General features: G+C 39.9%; 1 long non-coding RNA gene across 1 annotated transcript; it reads left to right on the top strand.

Annotated features, from left to right (window-relative positions):
• The first annotated feature begins 200 nt into the window (after positions 1-200).
• Positions 201-1840, top strand: LOC120441945. The gene is made up of 4 exons (XR_005614404.1): positions 201-384; positions 848-986; positions 1665-1706; positions 1805-1840. It is a non-coding gene; the product is annotated as an uncharacterized LOC120441945 (long non-coding RNA).
• The last annotated feature ends 3626 nt before the right edge of the window (positions 1841-5466 follow it).

Here is a 5466-nt window from a genome sequence, read left to right as displayed (position 1 = left end):
GGCCCTGAAGTGGACCCAGGGCATGCTGGGAGATTATGCCTCTCAGTTGGCCTTGGGATGCTTTGGTGTTCCTCAAGATGATGAGCTGGAGCAGGTAGCTGGGTGGAGGAAGGTCTGCGTTTCTCTGCTTAGGCAAACTTATCCAGACAGCCCTGCATAAATGTGAGAAGAAGGATGGATGGATGGATGGACAGACACATTTCATAGATTTAGTTTCTAACCTTTCTGCTCTTAAAGAAGTCACTTTTTGCTAATATGACTCCTCTTTCTTTCTGCCGTGTTTCTCTACAAGATCAATTTCATCCTGTTCATCAGCATCATCCGCATCCTAGTGCAGAAACTGCGCAGCTGTGATGTCGGCGGAAACGATCAATCCCAATACAAGTATGTCAAGGAACTGAGGAGTCATATTTTTACCTCCGAGCTCTCGCTGATTAGATTTATATACATTTAAGAGGGCTTCCTGATAATGTGGTGACGAAAGCAGCAGCCATATCAAATCACCTTTGCACATTAGACAGGAACCGTTATCACATTATCAGCTAACTGTGTTTAAACTTGGACATCTTAGTATCAATCTTCCTGCCTGTTTTCTGCTTCTCAATGTGGAAACAAATGATTTTGATTATTCTTTCTTTACCAAACAAATAATAGCCATTCCTGAAGACAAGAAGGAATTTTAAGTTTTCTTTCCTCACAATAACTCTCTTCTGTAATATTCCAAATAAACAATTTTTCTGCATTGATAAAAGAGAGACAAAATTTCCACTGATGGTCTCACAGATAAGTTTTAGTCTAAATGTATTATGTGCATTGAGTAAGTGTGTATTGTGTGTGTGTTTATCAGGCGTCTGGCTAAGTCCACACTCCTGCTGATCCCTCTGTTTGGGGTGTATTATGTGGTGTTTTTCTACCTGATGGAACCGGAAAATGAAAACGTGAAGCAAGTGAAGATCTTCTTCGACCTCGGCCTCGGATCATTCCAGGTACTATAAGACATTTAAAACATAAAATTCCTAAATAAAACGATTTGCCTTTTTTGGTCTGTTTAGCAAAATTGACAGTAGAGGAAGATAAAAATATCATCAAGTTAAGACCCAGCAATGGAGAGAGCCACATCAAGAATTTTGACCCTTACAAGATAGCCATGTATGATTGGGAGCTGTAGCAAGAAAAATAAACATTGGATGTTCTTTTTAGCTCACTGACTGTGTCCTAGTTTAATGTCCGGCTCTGAGTCTGCAGACAGTCTCCATTCTTTCCCCACATCCTTGACTCGTCTTGGCGGTCTTCCTCTTTTCCTCCTGCCGGGCAGCTTCTGTCCAACATATCCACCATCAAACCTCAGCCTTGCCTCTCTAACTTTGTCCCCAAACACTCAACCTGAGCTGTCACTCTGATGTGCTCATTTCTTGTGCTGTCCCAACGAACCAGTCATTCCTTTCTCTCACTGCCTCTAAACGCACCGGCAGAAAGAAAAGAGGAAGCCAATGGAGGAGATTCATGAATGTAGTGAATGAGGACATGCAGTGGGTTGGTGTGGCAGATGAGGATGCTCGGGATAGGTGGTGACCCTTAAAGGCAGCACATGCTTTAGTATTAATAGAGCCTTGTTTCCGACACGCTTGCACTGATCTGTTATGTTGGTATTTGTTTCCGTTTAGGGTCTAATTGTAGCTGTTCTCTACTGTTTCCTCAACAGTGAGGTGAGGCTATGCATGTGTTTTTTGTAACATAATTTATATGATTTTTAATATATAATATATTTAATATAATTCTACTTCTTCTTTTTTTGCACATAAAGGTTCAGAGTGAGCTGAGGAGGACATGGAAGTGTTTTTTTCTGTAAAGCGCTGCGTGGGACAGGACTTCAGGCTCCACAGCGTGAACCAAAATGGTACAGAAAGCTCGACCCAGTGTTCTAGAAACTCCCGAGCCCAGTCCATCCTGCAGACTGAGATCACGGGCTCTGATCTGCGACACAAATAGCTCGTTTTGTTAAAGACTTTGAGAACTGATGCTTGTGTTCGGTCAGTGTGGAGGAATTATTCTTAACGCCGCTTTTATAGACATATCGCCTGATGCTGCAGGGACTGAACTTGTGGCTTGCAAACGGTTTTGAGGTGAAAGTCTTCTTATTGGACCGTGAAGCCTCCTGGAGATATATATATAGATATATATACATATATTTTTTCCACATCACTGTGAGATTTCACAATGATCTTTGACATTTTAAACACATAACGTTCACAGATGAAACAGTGCCTCCTATAATGTTTCCAGGACAACAAATTGATTTTTATAATTATTCTCCATATCCAAGAATGACTAACTGACTTTAAAAAAAGTTGTTTTCAAATAGTTAATGCACAAATTAAATCTTAGATAAAAATACTAAATCCATATTGGAGAAATTAGCCATACAGATTTATATACCTGAAGGTAGATGTATACAGAAATATTCATATTTTATGTTTAATTATATAGGGCTGATCTAGTTCTTCCTTTTATATAAGCTACACAGAGAGAGCACAGCATAATGTCGCCTAATGCTTTACAGACTGTACATTATTTTATTTTTTTCTAACTGATATGCAGAGGATGCTTTCTTAATACGGTTCATCCATACCTCCTGACCAGCAGGTATGGATGGATAGGAAATTCTGCAGTGTGTGCACCTCACAGTCCACACTCATAATAAAAAAGCTGTACCTATATTTACATGGCTGAGTTATCTACAGTTGTACAGTTGATATGAAGGAAGAAATTTATTATGGAGACCAAAGGTGTTGTTCATATCAGGCTGTAAACATGCTTATATGTAAGGTGAAGTTGGGCATTTTCACATGGTTGGCTAAAGGGATTTTGGCCATTAGAGGACCTGCAATTTTTGGCACATGAACGTTGGCTTCATTTTTCAGCTCTGTTGGTTGCTACTGTGATGTAGTAGATGTTGCATATTATGTTGCAAATATGCTTGTAGGTAAGCATATTTATTTCTGCTTTTCAGTTCGGTCATCTCACAGGCTGTTCAGCTCATTGTTATTGTGAGTTAAGACTCATTGTCCAAGAAAGGAGTCAGGAAATATGCAAGGAAAGTTTTGTTTAAAAATCAATTTATGTTTTTTTTTAATGAAAACAAAACAAAAAAAAAATAAAATAAAACCAAATAACGCCAACTCAAATCCCCGACCTCTCACTTTGGAGCCCCACTGAGCTAATTGATTCAGACACTGAGCTGATTTTGCTGACATGGGGAAGCAGAGACCACTACTGTATGTGGAAACAATGTCAACATCTGTCTGTTTTTGGTGCAGATGGGCTACTGCAGCAGAAGAAGACCACACCTGATGGCACTCCTGTCAGCTAAGAACAGGAAACTGAGGCTATATTTCTCACGGGTTCACCAAACGTGGACAACAGAAGATTGGAAAAATGTTGCCTGATCTGATGAGTCTCGATTTCTGCTGCAACATTTGGATGGTAGGGACAGAATTTGGTATAAACATGAGAAGATGGATCCATCCTTTCTCAGATCGGTTCAGGCTGGTGAGCAATCCCTTCATGACCACAGTGTACCCATTTACTGATCGCTGCTTCCAGCAGGATAACACAAAGCTCAGATCATCTCAAACTGGATTCTTGAACCTGACAATGAGGTCACTGTACTCAAATCGGCTCCACAGTCTCCAGATCTCAATCCAGTAGAGAACCTTTGGGATGTGGTGGAACAGGAAGTTGTTAGTCGATCTGCAGCCCAAAAAACTGGAGTGATGCTATCATGTTAATATGGACCTAACCCTTAAAAGAAAGTACAGGAGGTTCGATCAGGTACTAAGAAGGTGTTAGTATTAGTGTTAGGAGCAGGGTAAGTTACCACAGTGATGTAGCCATGTAAACAGACATCCACCTTCACGATACTCCAGAATTTAAGCTCAACATACTGCAGCCTTCTAACCTATTACTGTAATTTCACTTGCAGTACACCCCTCTGTTTTGACTGGCAAGATAACATTGGTGTTTCCTGGGTAACTGTGGCTCTTGTGACTCTTCATTGTCGTTTTGAATGCATTTGATAACACTGTGTTTAAATTGGTACCAAATTCAGGGCTCAACAAAGAAGGCTGTCTGAACAGCACGTTATCGTCAGTACTTTCACTATGATCCTCTCGGAGTTCATTTTTTTCTGAAAGTCTATCATGTGTCATTATTGTTTTACATTTAATTTAATAAGGCCTACCACGCCTATTAAAATGTATTGGTTTTCAGTGTACTCAGTAACTTCATTTACTTTTCCTTATCACGTCAGCAGGGAGTGAAGGTGATAGCATTCAATCTGAACTAAAATTAGAAGACAGAGGGTGATCAGTGTTCAGTTTTTTCAGACAGAATGTTCTCATCCAAACGAACTCACCGTAACAGAGTTTTATCAGCGCCTTGAGGTGACTGTTGGGATTTGGCACTATACAAAAAAAAATGGATTTGATTTGAATTAAAGCCAAAAACCATGCTTGCCTTGTACATAGACTGATTGTTTTGTATTTTTCTCTTTATTTTTATACAGTGGAGAGTATATCACTGGCTGATTGTAAAATGTAGAGAAAGACCCATCATTGTTAAATTTGTAAGCGTTTGATCACAACTGTAAACCTGTGATTCCATATGTTTCATCCATAAAAGCTTTTTATCATGAACATGAAGCTCTGTTTGTTCAATCACACAAACTGAATCCTTTTACATGTTTTTTCTTCCATGTTTGCAGATATTTTCTCAGTTCTCATCTTATGTTTATGTTTCCAGCGGGCACAGATAAAGGCATCAGTTCACATCAGACCTGTGGGGTCAGAGGTCAGAGGTCAGTGAGGGCGTATTGCTTCACTAGTTAACAGAGAAAAATCAACCTGTGTTATTGTTGCCGCTCTTTACTTTTCCTGTATTTACTTTAGATTGTGACGCATTAGAGCAGAATGGAGTTACGCAATTATGAGCCGGACAGAGTCCAAGAAAGCGAAACTGATAACTGGGAAATGTGACTGGCAGGTTCAGACGTCTCATGCAAAGCCTTAAAAAATACTGCTCCAAAATAAATAAATAAAGGAACACTCAACTATTATGGCATAACCAAAGTCAGTTAAACCTCAGAGTTTAATATCAGTCTGTTCACTTAAGAAACATAAACCACTGCAAAGCCAATTCAGCTGCTTTGGTGAAAGTGAAAGTAACAACAGATGCAACAGGACAACAGCCAAACCCCAAAAAGAAAATCATTTAGGAGGCAGTGACCACAGACTATTGCTCTCTCCTTATCCTTCCAGACTGATACGTCTCTAGTTTTCCTTTTTGCTACTGTTGTTAGTATTAGTAACAGGAGACGGTAGCTGCAGCTCATTGACATTGCACAGACAGTCCAGCTCGTCCAGGATGGCACAGTCTCAAGAGTGTGGAGGACGTACCAGGATGTGAGCT

The sequence above is a fragment of the Oreochromis aureus genome, linkage group 9 (genome assembly GCF_013358895.1).
Source record: "Oreochromis aureus strain Israel breed Guangdong linkage group 9, ZZ_aureus, whole genome shotgun sequence".
Classification (NCBI taxonomy): domain Eukaryota; kingdom Metazoa; phylum Chordata; class Actinopteri; order Cichliformes; family Cichlidae; genus Oreochromis; species Oreochromis aureus.
Note: the sequence above shows the minus strand (reverse complement) of the source record. Positions and strands in the feature narration are given on the sequence as shown.